This window comes from Rhinolophus sinicus, chromosome 17 (genome assembly GCF_057876585.1).
Source record: "Rhinolophus sinicus isolate RSI-liver-muscle chromosome 17, RSI-T2T, whole genome shotgun sequence".
In the NCBI taxonomy this organism is placed as follows: Eukaryota; Metazoa; Chordata; class Mammalia; order Chiroptera; family Rhinolophidae; genus Rhinolophus; species Rhinolophus sinicus.
The window spans coordinates 150,765,841-150,786,676 of NC_142517.1; the positions used below are offsets into that span (position 1 = coordinate 150,765,841).

Here is a 20,836-nt window from a genome sequence, read left to right on the forward strand (position 1 = left end):
CCGAGGCAATATCCCAAAGGTGGGAGGATGGTGTCTTTAGTACCTCTATACCCCTTTCTCATTCCCTTCTCTTGTTTCTCCTCTATCTGGGAAACCAATGATCTCAAGCTGCCATAACTATATAAAACTACATATTTTTTGCAATGATGCAATGTCTTTCTCCCTGAAGCATTCTGGTTAAATCTCTACGTTCAGTTCTAGCCTGCCACAAAATCTTTCATTGTCCTATCACCACCCTATATATTCTCTGATTATCAAATTAAATAATTCACACTGGTACAACACTGTAAGTGTTCCAAATCCCAGGGGATATTTAACTTAAAAAGAGAAATTTGTAAATCTGTATGAATTTCAACTTATTAAAATGTTTAGGCCCCACATGTTTTCTATATATTTATCCACTCTAGTTCAATCTGGCAGATGACTGAGAGGCACCCCAGCAAAGGCCAGTTTGTTGCAGAAATACCTGCTGCGCCACACCTGGGTACAAGGCATGGTAACGGACTCTAAGGGGACTTCAAGAATGAGGAAAACAATCTATACTTTTACTAGACTGTAGGGACTATACAGTCTAATAGGTGAAAGAGCAGAACATACATCTCATCTAAGACAGGTAACGACCCTAAACATAAGTTACATGTAGACCCTTATGAAGGAGAAGAAAACATCTTGTGAACACATGCATTGATTTTAATTAACAAAATCATTACATTACTGATATACATAGAAAAGTAAAACTATGAATAAGAATAAACTCTTCTTGCTTCCATATCTTATTCAAACACAGTACCAAAACAAATTTACAAAGTATGCACATAAAAGCTACAAAACTACAGATTTCGAATTATCATATCATGGTTTTGTTAAAAAGAAATCACTGTACTCAACATGAATGCTGACTGCTACTTCCCCATTACTTTCCAGTTATATTTGAGTTTGCCATGTCTATCTTATAGGTCTAGTGTTCCCTAAATGATTCCATATTCCCACCATTTCTTTGTACTCAAACCACTACAAAGCTTTAATTTAGCTTACTCTGATGTCATCTGGCCCTCACTTGGTACAAATGAAGCATTTGTACATATCAAATCTAGTTTTTGTCTTTTCTCATTAGATTGACATAATTAAATACAATCATAGCCCTGAAAGTACATGGCAGTAATTGGTTATAAGGTAACTATCCCAGATAATCCCAGAATATGCTTATACTAATTTATTTTATGTTAACATGGAAATTTGTAAATTCTTGTAGCAAACTCTCTCTCCCCACGGAGAATGTATGTGCATACTCAGGCCCAAGGACTCCAGTGTTAAATAATGCTATGATGGAAATAAATACTAGAAAGACAGAAATAATGGGGAAATTAAGTCCAACTGCAGGGGGATTCAGAGGTTTTATGGAGCAGGTAACATCTGAGTAGAGCTGTGACTTTTGTGTTTCGTGCCAAATGTGTAACTTTTCTAAAATTTCCTTTCCATAAGACTGACAGGAAAAATATGAAACAACTAGATTAAAAAAAAAAAAAAAAAAAAAAAGACACAGGAATATTCAGGGGTAAGGGCCATAAAGAAAAAATAATCATGAATTTCATGAACAAAAGTTGAGTTTTTTCTGAGAGGAAAGAAAACCAGAGAATAAATCTATAAGCATTAGACATGCCATTCACAAAATAAATGGCATGTGGAAAAGTTTACATGTACTAGCTTATATTATGATGGAAATGTACTTATTGATATGTCTTAACACATTCACATTAAGGAGAGCATCAAGAATATGTGTATTACAGTGTGAGGGATATAAATGATAAACGTCTAAGTTTTGCTTTGTCTTGTGCACCTGAAACTAATTAAAAAAATAAATTAAAAAAAACAAAACAAAACAAAAAAAAAAGAATATGTGTATTAGTTAGATTTTTTTTAAACATCTATGACACGTTAACCTAAGTACCTTTTGATGCTATACAACAATTTTTCCATTTATATCAAAATCTTTTCTCCAGTTTTCATTTGTGCATTTATTTTAAAACAAATGCGTCAAATATCATAATCCCATAACTCAGTCTGTAACTCCCTTCTTGTCATCTGTAAAACACTTTCTGTAGACTATACTTGTACTTTATTCCTTGACTAACATGTCTGTAAATGTACATCTCAGAACAGAAGTATGCATTGGTATTCTAGAAAATATGAGAGGAAGAGAATGAGGTACTAAGAAGATTAAATTTCAAGTCACTTTAATTCAGAAAATATTTACTTAGTCTAGGTGCTAGATCCCTTGCTCACTACAATAAAATTAAAAAACCCAAGCAAAGTAGAAAACTAGTTTTTCTTTTATGTTCTCTGATGCTTTTAACATGACTTTTAAGCTTTGTTAAGTTACTGTCTTTTTTGTTTTTCAGGCAGATTTATTAGTCACTCATTTAGAATTTGCACATAAGAACTAATCTTTAAGCCAAATGAGTGTGTAACATTGCATACTTTCATTTGTTTAAAGAAGTTTAGTTGGGTCTCTTCATCATGGTGTCATTTATATCTGTAGTCTCTCATACAGAGAAAGCCATGTCTGCTTTTAGCTTCATTAATGCTAAAATAGCACAATTAGGGGGGAGACGCAATAGGGGTGAATTGTGGTTTCTTCTATCCAAATATACACTTAGGAATAAATAATCTGTAGGAAGTAATTTAAATGGCTTCCTACATACTAATTACATACTAATTACATACTAATTGTAAACATACTGTTTACAATTCAGACTCTAGTAAACAAAATGTTTAAGACATGCTTTATAACTTTACTGTATTAGACTTTTAAAATTTTCATATTTTAGATGTATTAGTTGGCACAAAATATGGAAATTCCTATGTAGACTTTAACCTCGCTTTATTATGCTCTGCTTTATGGCGCCTCACAGATATTGCGTATTTACAAATTGAAGGTTTGGGGCAACCCTGTGTCGAGCGAATCTATCGGCACCATTTTTCCAAGAGCATTTGCTCACTTCATGTTTCTGTGTCACAATTTGGTGATGCTTGTTATATTTCAAACTTTTTATTTATTTGTCGTGGTAGTCTGTGATCAGCGATTTTTGACGTTACTAGGGCAAGATTCTCCACCAGCAAAAAGACTAGGACTTGCTGAAGCCTCAAATAATGGCTAATATTTTTCAGCAATAAAGTATTTAATTAAAGTATGTACATTTCTTCAGACATAATGCTATTGCACACTTAACAGACTATAGTATAATATAAACATAACTGTTACTTGCATTTGGAAACCAAAAATTTCACGTGATTCACTTTATTGCGATATTCACTTCATTGAGGTGGTTTGGAACCAAACCTGCAAACCTCGGAGGTACCTAACTGACATTTTAAATTTGTACTATCTAACACTAATATTTCTACTCGTGTGTACATTATAAAATTATATAGTAGCTCCTTCTAAATTTCAAGTTTTAAGTTATACATTTCTATTGGTAGAGATTGTCTAAAAAATGTAAGTAATATTCATAATAAAATTTTGAAGAGGTATAAAGGAATTTTAATAAAAACAGAAAAAGCCACTTTAATTATTTTATAAGTTGCTTTGTATGTAGTAAAACATTAAATAAGAATATTTAAAAATAAAATGCAACCACTGTGTTAATAAAATTACATATAAACAAAACTGCATGAAAGTGAAATTGCATGAATACTCTCAGAGAAGACAGGATTTGGGGAGATTTGAAAAGGAAAAATCTATGTCCTATTTTATTATACTTCCTATACATGCCCTTTAGAGAGTGTGAATCAAGCAGGAGGTGATCACAAAACAGAATAGTATAAATGATAACGGGATAAAGCAATATCAGGGTTAGGCCAAGATCTCGCACTATGTGTCTTTGGGCAAGTAACTTGACAGATGATGAAGATGGCTATGATGAGAGGTCAAAAGAATTGTGTATGTGTATGTGTAAAACACAGCCTCCGTGCTGTGTTTTACAAGCGTTATTTCATTTAATAGTCACAACATTCCTCATACGTAAATATTATCTCTGCTTTAGAGAGTGCAAAACTGCATCTTAGACTATGTAATTGACTCATGATCCCAACAGCTATATAAATATCAGAGCACAAACTTAAAAGAGTTTTCTGACACCAGTCCTTAACCATTATGCATATTATTTCCCTTCAAACTCCCGGGACCTCAGTTTTCTCAACTGTTATATAAGAGGAATGTAGCACGACCTAAACTATTCTAAAATTCATTCTGGCCTCTTAAGATGTTGGCATTCTAGTGAGATCTGATCTGCTTTCTCCAAATAAAAGCACATTATATCAATAGATCTAGTTAGCTTCCTTGCTGGAACTCAAGTAAATCAATAAATTTATCATTAATATATTTAATGTAGGAAGTAGAAATTCATTTGTTAAAGCTTACAAATGAAAGGGACACAGTGTGTAAGCAAGGTAAATTTGGGTGTTTGGGATCTATTTCTGATCTTTATGATACATTTCATGCTCCTTTGCATATATCTGTAAAGGAGCAAGCCATACAGTCAAACAAGTAAGGGGGAGGAAAGGCAACTAACACATAACATTTAAATCTTATAACAATTCTTTTAAATATATGTAATACATCATTTTACAGGTGAAGATACCACTACACACGAGGCTGACTTACTAAACGTCACATACCTAAGACGCAGTGGCATGAGTACTTGAACGCTCTCTGGTTCTAAAACCTATGCGTTTCCTATCCACCTGCTTCCTATTGGGCCAATTTGGGATCTTCATACATTAATGTACTTATTTCAATTTTAATCTAAGAAAACTTAAGATACTAATTAATTTAGCTATTTCTGGGGTATTTATGATTACTAGCAAATATCTGCTTAATACTCATTTGCTGAGTACAGTTGGAAAACATGTAGTCAGATATGCAAAATATGAGAATGTTATCAATAACATAGGAAACATAAAAATTAAGCATTAGCAAACTACTAGGGAGAGAGGATCGCTTTCAATTAGGAAGATCAGGGAAGGCCTCAGAGGGATGATTACATGTGGACAAGGCATTGGAGAGGAGGTTTGATATCATCAGAAGAAATAAAAGCCCGAAAAGAAAATAGAGTATTCTAGGGAAAGGGAACGACATGAATGCAAGTATGGAGCCAAAATGTACATTCAATGTGGAGTACGTCGTCTACATTGGGTACAGTGTAGGATTCTTTTTCTTGAATAGTAGGCTATCTGGTTCTAATACGTTAGAACCAAACTGATGAGGGATCTTGAATACCAAGTTAGAAAGTCTGTATTTGATCTTGTAAGAAATGAGAAGTTACTATACATCTTCTACTAGAGATATAAAAGAATCAGAGCAATGCTTTAATAAAATTCACCTGAGGATTGTGTATAGGCTTCAATGGAATTGATGATAGTCAGGAAGAAGGAAGGTCAGTTAAAAGATTTTGACATTGCTGTGGATTGTCCCTTAGAGGAAAAAATAGAAATTCTCCCGAGTTCTGAAAATTTCTGATGAAAAAAATACATAAGGTGTGTATTATATAAAATATAAATATTCACCGCAGCGCCAGCTCTGAAACAACGTATAACCTCCCTCTCCTAACCACAGCTTCTCTTTGGGCTCTTACTTTATCATCTCATTTCACCAGCTTCTCTACCTGGGATTAGTCCTTTATCCTCTCCATTTTCTCTGAAAATATCACACCTTCCCTGGCCTCACTTTATTCCAGCCCATGGTCAATACTTGAACTATTCTCTCAATAGCATCCTAAACCTGAATCGGTGTTGAAATCTACCCTCTCTTCTTCTCTCAGGAGGATGGAGAAAGCCTCACAACCCTGACATTATTACAAAGTAAGCGTTTCTATTTTCAGTCACTTATGAACCTCTCAGATGAATATTTCTTAGACTTTAACTTATTTAACACCTGATAATATTGAACACCACCTGTCTTCCTGAAATTCTTGAACTTCAAACAGTTGCAATTAAACTCTAAATATTATCTTTAAAATGCACTGTGAGAGTCAGCATTTTTAAATTAAAAAAAAAACAACTAGCTTTTTCATCCAATGCTAATTTTAAACTTCCTTGATTGTAAAAGCACTAAATAATAAACAGAAGGTTACTACATAATTATTTTAATACAAACTATTCAGTTAAGGCAATAAAGTGCTGATTAAGAAGAAACAAACAAGCAAAGAGCTACAAATCAGAGAGAGTTAAAATGCTCCCTTAGGAAAATGAATGAAATATGCCATAAATATCTGTAGACTCACTGATAATGATAAAACCTTTAAAAACACACAAAAAAGTTCTCTATGGCCTCTACAAAGTGTTAAACCTAATAAATAAACCAGTTTTTCAAAAAAGTTAAAGCGTAAATACAAAGATTATCTATACATCACAGGGATGTAAAATACAGCAGAGGAATATAGTCAATGATATGGTAACAACTATGTATAGTGACAGGTGGGTACTAGACTAGTCAGGGAGATCACTTCATTAATTATATAACTATCTAACTACTATGCTGTACACCTGAAACTAATATAAAATAATACTGAATGCCAAGTGTAACTGAAAAATAAAAAATAAAAGATTATATATAAATTTACTTTTCTGATAATTATTGCTTTTATATTTAATAAACAATTAAAACAAGATTAAAGGAGCAGACTCATTGAGTATAAATAATTTACTCTAAACTTACTTCTCCATTTTTTAAAAGGAGTTTTCAAAAATGCCATAAAATCTCATTACTGTAATTGAGATTTTAAGAAGTTAGAATATACAATAATAAGGATCAAAGCCTTAGATAAAGTTTTTCTTTAACATATGTCCTTATACACAGTAGAAATTAATATTTTAAATAAAATTAAAGAGGAAAAGTATCAGTTACTTCAGAGAACTATCCCTTTTCAACAACTCTCCATATTTGGAAGACTCTTTATAAATCATTTAAATATCAATAAAAAATTTAAGCCAGAGAAGCCTAATAATCCTTTCAGTCTGTTTTCAGTCTTTCCTTAATTAGTGATTTCAGTCTCAAGTAATTTTATTTTTATAATTTTTTTCCTAGTATAGAATCACCTTAAATGTTTTGACATTTTTCAGTAAAAACAAAAACTGAAAAAAAAAAAAAAAAAGATGTTCAGATTAAGATTCACACAGAAATATGTTAATATACAATGAGGCATATAATTTCAGTTATAAATTAAAAGTAATTCTCATCTTAAATCATTTTTATATCATTTAAATGTTTTTAAATCATTTAAAGCAACATTTTTAAAGTATTTATACAACTAGAAATGTGAGATGATTCATTGAAAATGTAAACATTCAACTGGCTGTTGAAAGAACAAGTAATAATTTAAAATTATAAATACTTTCTAACCCAATTCTCATTCTCAGAGAAAATAACACCCTTAAAAGCTTAATTATCATTTTGGTCTTACTGTGATCAATGTGGTCAGTCTTGTGACATCACTGTTGAGAAATCTGCAATAGGAAAACAGAAATAGAATTCAGCTAAATCATACTTGAGTAATTTCAGAAATAAAAAGTTTGTTTAGAATTTTTGTCTTTCTTGATGGTGTAAGTCATTTTAAATTAATCTAAAGTTGTCGGGAAAAGTACAATTGGCATAATACAAATAAAGATAAAATAGTTAAAGTTTATTTATAGGTCATTATTTATTATAGGAAATAGATTATATTTTATTTATAATCAGCAACACCCCGGGGTTAACATAATAAAACATATTAGTAAATAAACTATAGAACATGTGGGATAGTTTTGTTTTCAAATATTTATGAGAACCGCATTGTTTTAAATATACTACAAACTAAAGACAGGTATTGTTTATAGATACCTTTCCTCTGTGATTAAATTAGCAGTTCAGCTTATGGCCACCATGTGATCTACTTATTATCAATTAATAGGAGATGATGCCTCACACAAAAACTTATGAATAGTGACAAAACTATTAAACATTGAAAATATCATTGGGAAGAAACTATACACTATAAACCCAAGGGAAGTTGAAGTTATAAGTTAAACTATTTCCTAATCTACAGATGATTTAGAGTTCTTATCCTGCAAAATCCAAGGTTTTAGAAATTTCTTAATTAACAAGGCACAATTTAAGGTAAGCTTTTAATTGTTCAGTGTTAAAAAGTAACACAATGTTATGATGTTTTAAGATTCACAATGGGCTCCATCCATTATTTCATCAGAGCCTCATAACCATTCCTTCAAATAAGCAGGAAAGAGATATTCCTTATTATACACAAGGGGAAAAATAGATGATAGAGTACATGTCCAAGCACACAGAACTGAGTTTTTCTTGGTTCCTTTTTTATCTCACACCGTCCATGCAATCCATCCTGTTGATTTTTCCTTACTCAAAACATTTATTACTGCTTGTCACCTTGCTAATTTAAGATATTGCTCTCTTATAGTACCATTATAGTCTCCCTAATTCTATTCTTAATTCAGTGACAAATATATCACCTCACATCACTTTCTAACCCAAATTTGTCCAATGGCTTACCCATCACTTAGAAAAAAATCCACAGTACTTACGTACCATGGCCTAGTAGGCCATCTGTCACCTTGTATTCTGACTATTACTCCCGCCACTCTGTGTCTCTACTATGTTCCACTCACAGTGACCATTTTGGTATTCCCCTTCAGTGGTTCTCTCAGCCTGGAGCAATTGTTCCTCATGTCTTTATAGAAGTAGCTCTCTCACTTTCAGGTCTCCTAACAGATGCCACCTCCTCAGAGAAGGCTTCCTGTACCACAACAGACTTTTTAGCTGCAAGCTCCCTGAGAGAAAGTAACTGGAGCACAGGGAAACCAGTAACTACTCAATAAATAGCTGCTGAATGAGTGAGTGAACAATTACCTAGTGATTAGCTACTTCATCTAGCATTATGCCCAGAGGGAAGCGTAAGTAAAAATTCTTACAATTACTCTCTATTTAAGGAAAATATACCAGTACAAATTGGTACACATTTTTAAAAGTCACTGCAAGGAGTTTGGGAAGCTTTAAAAAAAAAAAAAAAAGCAGAGTGTGGTGTGAAAGTGGATGCAGTGAATTAAGGTGTGAGACAATGAGGGTCTGTATAGTGAAGATGAGGAAATGCAGAGGGAACGGAAACCCAAGGTACATCTTAAATAGAAACAAGAGGACTTCATGCCAAATTAAGTATAGGAATAAAAGAAAGCAGAGAAGGAAAGGTTACCTCAAAAGTCCTCCCTCACCTGGGACACAATGAAAGAAACCAGTAGTGGTGGGATGGGGTGACTTTTATTTTGGAGAGTAAGTAAGCCCAGTGTTACCATAGGCTATTCAAATGGAGATGTGTCCCAACAACAGGTAGAAATTGTGATTTAGAATAGTCCACGATTTGGAAATCAATCCTGTAAGAAAGTACAACTTAAGCCAAGAGTGTGAATGAATGTACCGAGTGAATGAATATGGAGAAAAATCAGACTTATCCAGCAGAAGTTGCAGGATACCTATAAATAAGCCTCATGAGAAACAAGTGAAGTGGCATTCTATCATGTTTTGTTTTGAAGTTTAAGAAATAGAAGGCAAAAGAGGAAAGATTTGTAAGGAGTAGAAAGTGTTAGCTTTAAATGATGCATGGAGGGGTCAGAGAAAGAAGACTGGAAACTTAATTCTCCCTAAACTAACCATGCCTCTATTGTACTAAATCCGATGAGAAGAAGGCTGCATATTACACTCTATATCCAAAGACCTGCCTTCAAGGAACCACTTCCTAGCATTATGCTATCAACTTTAATCAACACAAAAGAAAACGTTCTTATGAGGGTAAAGAGTCAGCACAAAAAGTTTTCTTATCAAATACATGGTGATGGAAGGAGAACTGACTCTGGGTGGTGAACACACAATGTGATTTATGGATGATGTAATACAGAATTTTACACCTGAAATTTTACTAACAATTGTCACCCCAATAAACTTAAAAAAAAAAAAAAAAGTTTTGTGATAGAAATAACTACACTTTCTCTAAAATTCTGTAATTCAAAAAGTCATTAAATTTTGTTAGTTACATTCAAACATTTTAACTGAATAAAACAACATTTGTAACTGAATACAAACAGATAAAAGTAAATGTTCCATTTTATTTTTTATTTTTGGAGAAAAAAATACAAGATAATTAAGACTAAATCTATAGTTTAAAAATGCATACTGAAAAAAAAATAATAATAATTTTTAAAAATGCATACTGGGGTAGCCGGTTAGCTCAGTTGGTTAGAGCATAGTGCTGATAACATCAAGGTTGCCAGTTCGATCCCCACATGGGCCACTGAGAGGTGCACCCTCCTTAAAAATAATAATAACCTAAATAAAAACAAAAATAAATGCTTTACTTAAAGCCTAAAGCTTATATTAGGTTGGTACAAAAGTAATTGCGGTTTGAAAGGTTAAAAATAACTGCAAAAACCGCAATTACTTTTGCACCAACCTATAATATAAAACACTGGAAAAGGCATTCCTTCATCATGGTGGTAATTTTTACAGATGGTTTACACTGGGTACTTGGAAATGCACGAAGAAAAAAAATGCATGAAATTAAAATGACAGTAGAGGTTAAAAGCAGACAAATCTTAAGGCTTCTCATAAAAGTCCTAAGTAGCTTTTACAAGGAAAAGGTAACGCTTTAAAATCATCTTGAAAGTAGAAAACATATTCCAATAACACATATTAAAAGTAATATTACCTTTTATGAAAATATATTTCAACTAACATATTGATTAAGAGCTATTTCTCTACAAGTCACCATTTTAGTAAATATGCACAGAGAAAATGTCAACTATATTTATTCTCAGAAAACACCTACCATTGTTAAACTGTGATGACATGAGTATTTTTCCAATAACTAACATGTAACTATCTTTATTATTTTTTCTTCCTCCTCTGCCCCAAATCAGAAAACATATTTCCTTATGTAATCAATTTTAGCATACTCAAGGCTTAACCTTCACTTGATAGTATTAATACATAAGTTTCAATATACTCAAAGGATATTTATCCCTACCTAGCTTATTGAAAAGATTCAAAAGAACAAATGAATACAATCTCTATCTTTTTTTTCAATTCAATTTGAATACACGGATTAGCTCTAACATTCATTTAAAATAATTATCACTAAAATATTTAATCATTCATTTATGCCAGGGGTGCCAAAACAATGTATACACATGACTTGCATTCATGTTTTGGTATGGGTATATATTGAGTATTACAATTTTAATACAGTTGTCATCCTTCTTAAAACGTGTATACATTTTTTTTGGCACCCTTTGCATATCAGTTTAATGTTTTCTCTGTGTTCTATGCTTTTTTCAAGGTGTGATTATACAATAAAAAAATTATTTCTAAAACTTACATGTGAAAAATGTAAATGACATGTTACTTATAAGCTGTTTCAATCTACATGGAAGTCTGTGTCTATCATTCTCTTTTTAAACTACTAAAATTACATATAATTTGGCATACATTTTTAAAAATATTTAAGCTAATTTTACTTTTGTATTAGTTTCAGGTATACAAAACAACATAGACATTTGCACCCCTCACAAAGTGATAACCCCAATAAGTCTACTACCCCTCTGACACTGTACACAGCTATTACAACACCATTGACTATATTCCCTATACTGTACTTCACATCCTGTGACTATATATATATATATATATATAGAAGTATATATATAGTAATTATAGTTATCCGTCTGACACCATACATAGTTTTTACAACATTATTGATTATATTCCCCATACTGTATTTCACATTCTCAGGACTACTTTGTGATACCAATTTGTACTTCCTAATCCCTTCACCTTCCTCACCCATCCCTGGCATATATTTTTAAGGCTTCATAAAAACTTTATAAGACTCTAAATATGCTTCTACCATCATCTAGCTATTTCAAATCCTGACTGGTATTATTATTATTATTATTATTATTATTATTACTTGGGGAAATTATCTGGTAGGGGTGGGGAGCACAGGCTTTGACAAGCCATACTGCTTTGGGAGGGAAGGCGTATACTTATAAATAACAGGAAGCTATACACGAGGGAATCTGGGGAACATGTGACCTCCTACTAATGGAATACTCTATCTCGGGCTGTGCAAAGGAACGGATATCAGATGCACTTCCTCCCTTAATGTTCACAGAGGCTGTAAAGGCAGTAGTTTTAATGATTCCTGCTATACTGATCCATGCTAAAATACTCTGAAGTTAATAAAAGGCTAGAATCTTTTACTTCTTAAAATTGACAACTGACTGAATCTCTGAAATAAAGTGCTCACATACTTGCAGAAATGGAAGAAACAGAGTTTTACAGATTCACCGATTCAAAGCCATCAATTTTTATTTTGACTATCTGTAATTTTTTGATCAGCAAAGCAAGATCATCAATGCTAAGGTTCTCTATATGGGCACTATTTGGCTTTGGAGACCTCACAGGGCTTTCTGGTAGGTTAAGTAGATCTCTAGTTCAATACCATCTGCTGTTGATTAATTGAATACCTGCTGTTAGAATTAAGAATCAGGAGTCCACTATCTGCGCCAGAGACACTCAGTAAGTTAGGGAGTGTGACTCTACAGCCTCCCAGTAGAAGTCTAGAAATAAAGCAAATGAGAGTTTCTCTTTTAAAACCCCCAATTTTATCATATCACAACCTAAATCAAGGTGAGGTTTCCCTTAAGAGTGAGTGCTGCCTTTAGCACTAAATAAAACCAAAAGCAAAAACAAAAACGCATGTACAGTCATTTAAAACCTTAAAAAAATGATTGACCAGGATCCTAACTTTCTGTCACCCTCGCCACACTACTACTCTCTTCGGCCAAACTAACTCATTGTCAATAGTACCACTCCTGGTAAAACTAAATATAAACAGCTGATATTTTGTATTTTCAACGACTTCACACTTCTTATTAAATAAATTTACATTTCCATAAACTACTAAAATTATAAGTTCACCATCCTTACTGCAAAAAGCTCTCATTCCCTCAAAATGTATGATATTCTACATTTGCAATACTTGTCCTTATTCTTCTGTGATTAAAATTTCTCTAGAAGAGATATTAATTCCCACAGGTAAACTCACAAAATTTTTAGACAACTAACATAAGCCTTATTATACGAAGTTTAGCTACAGCTCAGATAGAAACTTCATCATTTTGTTGATAACAAAAAACATGCAAAAAAAAAGCACAACTGGCTATTAGACTTGGGGACATTTTTTCTTTTTTAACTTAAGTATCTATAAGCTGTGTGGTTTTCCAAACTTCACCACCCTATTCTTTCAACATTAATCAACACTTATCAAAATCTTTACTCACAAAGTTCATAGTTTCCTGAGTGAGAGCCATAAATGGGCATCCATTAGAGGAAGAAGGTGGTGGCACTGCCAACAGGTGTTGAAATACTCTTGGGGTTAACATATACACAATATCCAAAAATGAACTAATCACTAGGGTGAAGTAATATAATGAAGAGCTGCATCTGAGAAAAACTGTATGTTGTTTGAACGATACTTTTATTTCTCCAACGATGAGTTCTTTAGGAAATTCAATTCAAATTGTAGCAACACAGAGAGATAAAGCTTTTAGGAATTACTATTAACAGAGAGGTAAAACTTTTAGGAATTACTATTAACTAAGTTATAACATATCTGAATATGAATTATGGGAAAATTTTAGTTTTTATCAAAATTAGAGTCCATCTTAGTCCTGTCAACAAATGCCAGATCAATAATTTGCCACTTACATGGTTGCCTTTTTAAAAAGCCACCTCACTTGAACAAGTCAGCAATCAAGACAAACATAATCTCATAATTTTATAAAGGTTGCATGTATCAAAGCTAAAAGACTAAAATTAAACTATTCCAATCCAAAGCTTCAAAGATACAATTCAGGTTATGGCTACAAATACTGGTAAGTCAATTAACCAATCTAACAACACACAGTGAAAAAAATATTGTTAGATCCAATAACTACAGTTGCCATCACTAATAACAAATACTAGGTTTCAGGTAATATATATTTTACTCTTTTCTGTTAAAAGAATTTTGCTATGAATATTTAGGGATATTAAAGATTACTGCTATTTTGTTTTTCTTAGAATGATTTCATCATAAACAAGAAATCTTTCACCATGGGAATACATAACCCTTTGTCCTCATTCAGAATTTCAGCATATATTCATTATGTACCTTGGGCAAGCTCTTAATACTTCAGTTTGCAATCACCATAATTATCGACTTCACAGGGGTGTTGTAAAGTTTAGTTAATTATGCTTATAAATTTTTGAGGTACACAGATGAAAGAGAGGTGCAAGGAATAGATACAATTAATATGTACTTGATGAAAAAAATGCCACTTAAAAACATTTAAAAAGAAACAACATGGATGAATTTTAAAAGACACTATACTAAGAGAAATATATCTGTACTATAGACAGAATACCTGTGTGTCCCCGACCCGTAATTCATATGTTGAAATCTAATCCCCAATATGATGATATTTGGAGGGAGAAGATTTGGGGGTGATTAGGTCATGAGGGCAGAACCTTTTTGAATGGGATTAGTGCCTTTATAAGGGAGTCCCCAGAGAACCTCCTTGCCCCTTCCACCATGCGAGGTTATAGCAAAAAGATGGCCATCTATGAACCAGGAAGTGGGCCCTCACCACACACTGAATCTGTCAGCACTTTGATCTTGGACTTCCCAGCCTACAGAACTGTGAGAAATAAACTTCTGTTGTTTATAAGCTACCCAATCTGTGGTTATTTTTGTTATAGCAGCCAAAACAGACTAAGACAGTCAATCACAAGCGGACACACACAATATGATTCTTATATTGTGATATGAGGTTAGTAGTAGAATTCATAAGACAGAAAGAAGAATAGTTATTGCCAGGTACTGGGGGAGGGGAGAATGGAGAGTTATTGTTTAATGGATAAAGAGCTTCAAGTTTGGAAGGTGAATAGTGGTCATGGTTGCACAACAATGTAAATGCCCTGAGACCACAATGAAGTGAGACGTTTCAGGAATAGCAAGTGTAGAGGCCCGAAAATCGACAGGCTTGGTGTTTTCCAAAAAATAAAAAGGAACAGGGCTGTCGCATACTAAGTTAGAAGACAGTGGTAGAAGAGCAAGGCACAGACCATGGAGGACCTGGAAAGTAACAGTAATAGTTTGGATATTATTCTACGTGTGTTGAAAGCTATACGGGATGTTTTCCCTAACGGAGCGATGTGATCTGATTAAAAAGGACACTCTAGTCACAGTATACAGAACAATCTTGGGAATAGGGAAGAAAGAGAAAACTCAAAACACAGAGACCAGTTTAGAAAACAACTATAGTAATTCAGGTGGAAATGAGGTACTATCATGGTAGCCATATTGGTGGTAAAAAGAGGTTGGATATTTGGTTGCTGATGGACTAAATAAGAGAAAAAAGTAGTATAGTCAAGGCTGACTCCAAGATTTTGGACAGATCAACTGGGTGAATAATGTTGCTAGAGACTGAGATGGAGAACACCAGGGTACGAGTAGGTTTGGCGGTGATGGTAGTGATAACATTAAGAAATCAATTTGGTTTTGGCAAAGTTAAGTACCCAAGTGAAGAGTTGCAGGAAAGATGACATGATCAACCGTGACAAATGCGACTGGAAACAACACTTACACTTAGGGCTGAGAAATGACCATTGGATTGAGCAGGATACATCTCACTGCTGCCCATGACAAGAACGTCATTAGAGGAGTGGTAAAGACAAAAGCATGAACAGGGTGAGCAAACCAAAGAAAGTGCAATGAGGATGTAAAAGCCATTTACATGAACAACTCTTTGAAGGAGTTTTGCTATAAAGGATTGTAGACAAATTGTACTAATAGCTGGAGGAGGATGCGGGGTCTTAAAAGGTTTTTGTACTAAAATGTGGGAATTATAAAGCATATTTATATGCTGATGGGAAGAGCTAGAGAAGGGAATAAATGAAGATGGGGAAAACTACAGAAGCACATCAATGATTACTAAGCATCTAATAAATGCATAAATCTGACCTTGCTGCTAGAAATACAAAGATAATAAATAAAGACATGTAACTAATTTAAAGAATATATGGAAACTATACTAAAAATCATAGGGTAAAACTCCACATATAATTAAATTAAAAAACCTTTAGAAACATATCATTTTGTAACAGAAGCTGCCATGGTAAAAACATTAGGCGTAACAAGGTTCACGTATTTTATGATATGACAGCAATGTTCTTCTAAGCGACACATACGCAGTTGCACAGTGTAAAAATAATGCCATAAACAGCTTTTGCTTCATTATGCACAGTAGGGCTTAAATAGGACTAAGAATAGACAATAAGAACAGCATTTTAAAAACTGTCTCCACTGTACTTTCACTTTCCTTTCCTCTGTAGTGAGCCATTTTCACTTTCGGATTTCTAGAACCCATCTATTCTATAACTCATCACTCTACTCAAAACAGAAAGCAATTCACATATCGATCATTTATACAAATCTTTATCATTTCCAGAGTTCTCTTTACTCTGCTTAGTTTACTCTTCACCATGTTCCCTTGCTTCCTTAAAAATGTGAAGAATTAGATAGTCATAAAGAATTTGAAAGATATCAAAACAATTGATTAATTATATATTAGTGTAAATTAATTTATATGAGGTCGGACAATTGAGTTTGCAAACACATCCTGGAAAAAGTGCTACATACCTCATTGCTGAATATCACTATGGTCACCTTCGAAGTACTCCCCTTAGAAAGCTATGCACTGATGCCTGTGCCTAGTCCACCCTTCAAAGCAATTTTGGAAACCTTTTTCTGGAATAGCTATCAGAGCTGTCATCGTATTACCCTTGATGTCCTGAATGTCATCAAAATGTCTTCTTTTCAATATTTCCTTTATCTTCGGGTAAAGAAAGAAGTCATTGGGGTCCAGATCAGGTGAGTAGGGAGGGTGTTCCAATAGTGATTTGTTTACTGGCTAAACACTCCCTCCCAGACAGTGCCATGTGAGCTGATGCATTGTCATGATTCAAGAGCTATAAATTGTTGGCGAAAAGTTCAAGTTGGCTAACTTTTTCACGCAGCCTTTTCAGCACTTCCAAATAGTAAACTTGGTTAACTGTTTGTCCAGTTGGTACAAATTCATAATGAATAATCCCTCTGGTATCAAAAAAGGTTAGCAACAGCGTTGCAGCAAGTTCGCAAACTTAATTGTCGGACCTCATATGACATCAAAAGCAAAAGAAATGCAAGTCAAAGCACAAGTAGTCAAAGAAAAAACAGATAAAGTGAACTTTATCTAAATGTAAAATTTTTGTGCTTCAAAGGACACTATCAAGAAAGTGAAAAGACAAAAACCCAAATGGGAGAAAATATTTGCAAATCATATATCTAATAAGGGAATTGTATCCAAAACATATATTAAAAACTTAAAACTCTACACTGAAAACAAATAATTTTTAAATAGACAAAGGATTCGATGGACATTTATTCAAAGAATATATACAAATGGTGAATAAGCACATGAAAAGATGCACAGCATCGTTAGCTATTAGGGAACTGCAAATCAAAACCACAAAAAATACTACTTCATACCCACTAGAATGACTACAATGAAAAAGACAGAAAATAACTAATATTGGTAAAGATGTGGAGAAACTGGAACCTACACACATTGCTGGTGGAATTGCAAAATGTTGCAGCCACTTTGAAAAATATTTGGCAGTTTCTCAATAAGTTAAACATAAAGTTACCATGTCACCCAGCAATTCCATTCCTAGGTATATACCCAAGAGAACTGAAAATATATGCCCACATAGAAATATACATATGTAGACTTTGTACACAAATGTTCATGGCAGCATTATTCATAATTGTTCAATATTCATAATTATTGAAATATCCATCACTGATAAATGGATAAACAAATTGTTCTGCATCCCTACAATGAAAGATTATTTGGTAACAAAATAGAAAGAAATCCTGATACATGCTACAACAAAAATGACCTAGAAAATACTGTGCGACATGAAAGAAGCCCACCATAAAGACCACATATTCAAAGATTTCATTTATATGAAATGTCCAAAATAAGGAAATCTATAGAGAAAGAAAGTAAATTACCGGTTTCTAGGGCCTGGAGGAGTGGGAAATAGAAAGTGACTTCTGGCTTATATAAGTTTTTTTTTTTCATGGGGTGATGAAAATGTTCTAAAATTAGTGGTGATGATTATACCACTCTGAATAAATTAAAAACACTAAATTGTATGTTTATTTAAAAGGGTTCATTTTATAGTATGTGAATTATATTGCAATGAACCTGTTTTTAAAAAACAGTTGAGAGACATGTAGTAAATATTGAGAGAGTCTAACAAATAACTAATAGAAGGGTCATAAGAATGAAATGGAGGAAATGATGATGTAGCAATATTTGAAGAGTTAACAAGGGTTTGTTAGAATTGAGGAAGGAATTCGTTTCTCAAATTGAAAGTAAATTTTGTGTCCCAAGAAGGATAATAAAAACATCTAGACATGTCAATATAAAATTGTGCAACATTAGGATAAAAAGGAAATCATAAAAGATGTCAAAGAAAAAAGATCACTTCATAAGGAATAATGACAGACTATTCCTCAGCAACAATAGAAACCGAAACAGAATGAATACCTTCAAAGTGAGAAATTTTATTTAAAATATGATCATATGTTCTTTAGTTTATTTTTTATTATATTGGAGGAGGGTTATTTTAATGTTGATATTGTTTCTTTACTAATTATTTATTTACTCGTTTTTTTAAATCCTGAAACAATTTTGCTACTTTATGTTTTTCCAAAATATTATCCATTTTATATAAGATTTCAAATTTATTGAGATAAAGTTGTTCATTTTATTTTATTACTTTTTAGATGCATGTGACTTTAAGATTTTTATATCAATAATTTCTGTCATCCCTGATAAAATTCCTACCTTTGATATTTACTTTCTGGAAATTAATATAATCAACCCAGTTTCTTTTGATTAGTATTTGTATAGTATATCTTTCATATTCTTTTACTTTTAACCTACCTATGTTTTTATATTTATTTAAAAAGAGTTTCTCTTCAACAGCCTATAGTTGGGTCTTATATTTTTATCTAACCTGACAGACAATCTCTTCCTCTTAAATGGAATATTCAGATAATTTATATTTAATGTAATTATTGATATGAATGGATTTATATTTACCATCTTGCTAGTTGTTTTCTATTAGTACTATTTTTTTGTTCCTTTTTCTGCCCTCATTTGAATTAAATATTTTATTTATTTATTTATTATAAAAAAAGAGGAAAGATAGTCAAAAATAAAAAGACTGATTCTATGAAGCCAGTTAAATTTTAAAAGCAAAACCAAACCAATTTCAGTTGCAAAATCCTAAAAAAACTGGTAAATCAAATCCAGCAAAATATTAAAATACTATTAACAAATCATGATTAAGTAGGTTTTATTCAGAGAATGTAAGGACGGGTCTATTTCTGAATAGCTATTAATGTTAGTGACAATATTAATGAATTATGGCATCTTCTCAAAAATGTAAAAAATCTTCAATAAAATTCAGAACTAAGTTGTGATTAAAAACTTGTATCCCACTTAGAAAAAGAGCAGGAAAGGTCTTTAACATGACAACATACCAATAGTCACAAATAATAATTAAAATAAAGAAGCATTCCCAACAGGGTCAAGAAAAAAACTAAGTGTTTGTTTTTACCACTTCTAGTTAATACAGTCCTGTAGCTCCTACTCAGTGAAATAAGTGTGTAGGATTTCAGGTTGGCCACCAAGCTGAAGTCTCAATCCACAACCAGTATCAACCTCAAAACCAACAAAGATATCATCTCCAGATGACCTCAGACCACAGACCACAGCTTGCAAGCCAACCCCAGACTTCCAGTCACTTCATCTGTGGCATGAGGAGCAGAGAAAAAGGCAACTCTGCTAAACTCTGTCTGAATTCCTAACACACAGAAACCATGCGATACAATATAATAATTGTTGTTGCTTTAAGCCAGTAAATTTTGGGTTACTCCCTGAAATAATGAAACAATAGGGAATTTTATTTTTTAAATATAATCACAAAGTAAAAAACTAAGTTGGGGGCAGTAGTTAGCTCAATTGGTTAGAGCACTGTGCTCTTAACAACAAGTTTGCCGGTTTGATACCCATATGGGCCAGTGTGAGCTGCCCCCTCCACAACTTAGATTGAAACAACTACTTGACTTGGAGCGGATGGGTTCTGGAAAACAACACGTAAATAAATAAAAGTTAAAAAAAAAACTAAGACTAAATTCACAATTTTTTAAACTTCTATACAACAAAGACACTTTAATCAAAGTGAAAAGACAAGGCACTGAGAGCAGATATCTCCAATACATATAGCTGTCTAGCATACGAGTAGAATAAGAAATAGACAATCAACCTATTTTGAAAAATAGGCCAAGAACATGAACAGACAATTCACAAAAGAAACTTAGATCACTAGTACACATGTGAAAGATGTTCACAGGTGACAAGTAGGTTTTATTCAGACAATTGAGAAAAATTACAATCAGTTCACTTAATAACAAGTCAGACTGATAAAAATTGTAAGTCTGATAATATCAAACTCATTCAGGATCAAAAGAAAAGTGAAAAATATTTGGAATCTTGATTATGAAGAATGTACTAAATTCAGTGTATTAGAAATGAATGATGGCATTACCAGTGAAAATACAGT

General features: G+C 32.8%; 1 protein-coding gene across 13 annotated transcripts in view; it reads right to left on the minus strand.

The window, feature by feature from the left end:
- BAZ2B (bromodomain adjacent to zinc finger domain 2B) overlaps nt 1–20,836 on the minus strand; it is a 311,801-nt gene that overhangs the window by 254,501 nt on the left and 36,464 nt on the right. For all 13 annotated transcript variants that reach the window (XM_088794244.1, XM_019727243.3, XM_074336965.2 and 10 more), the window contains one exon: nt 7,461–7,503. The gene's annotated coding sequence lies outside the window, so the exon portion shown is untranslated. The remainder of the gene's footprint in view (nt 1–7,460; nt 7,504–20,836) is intronic.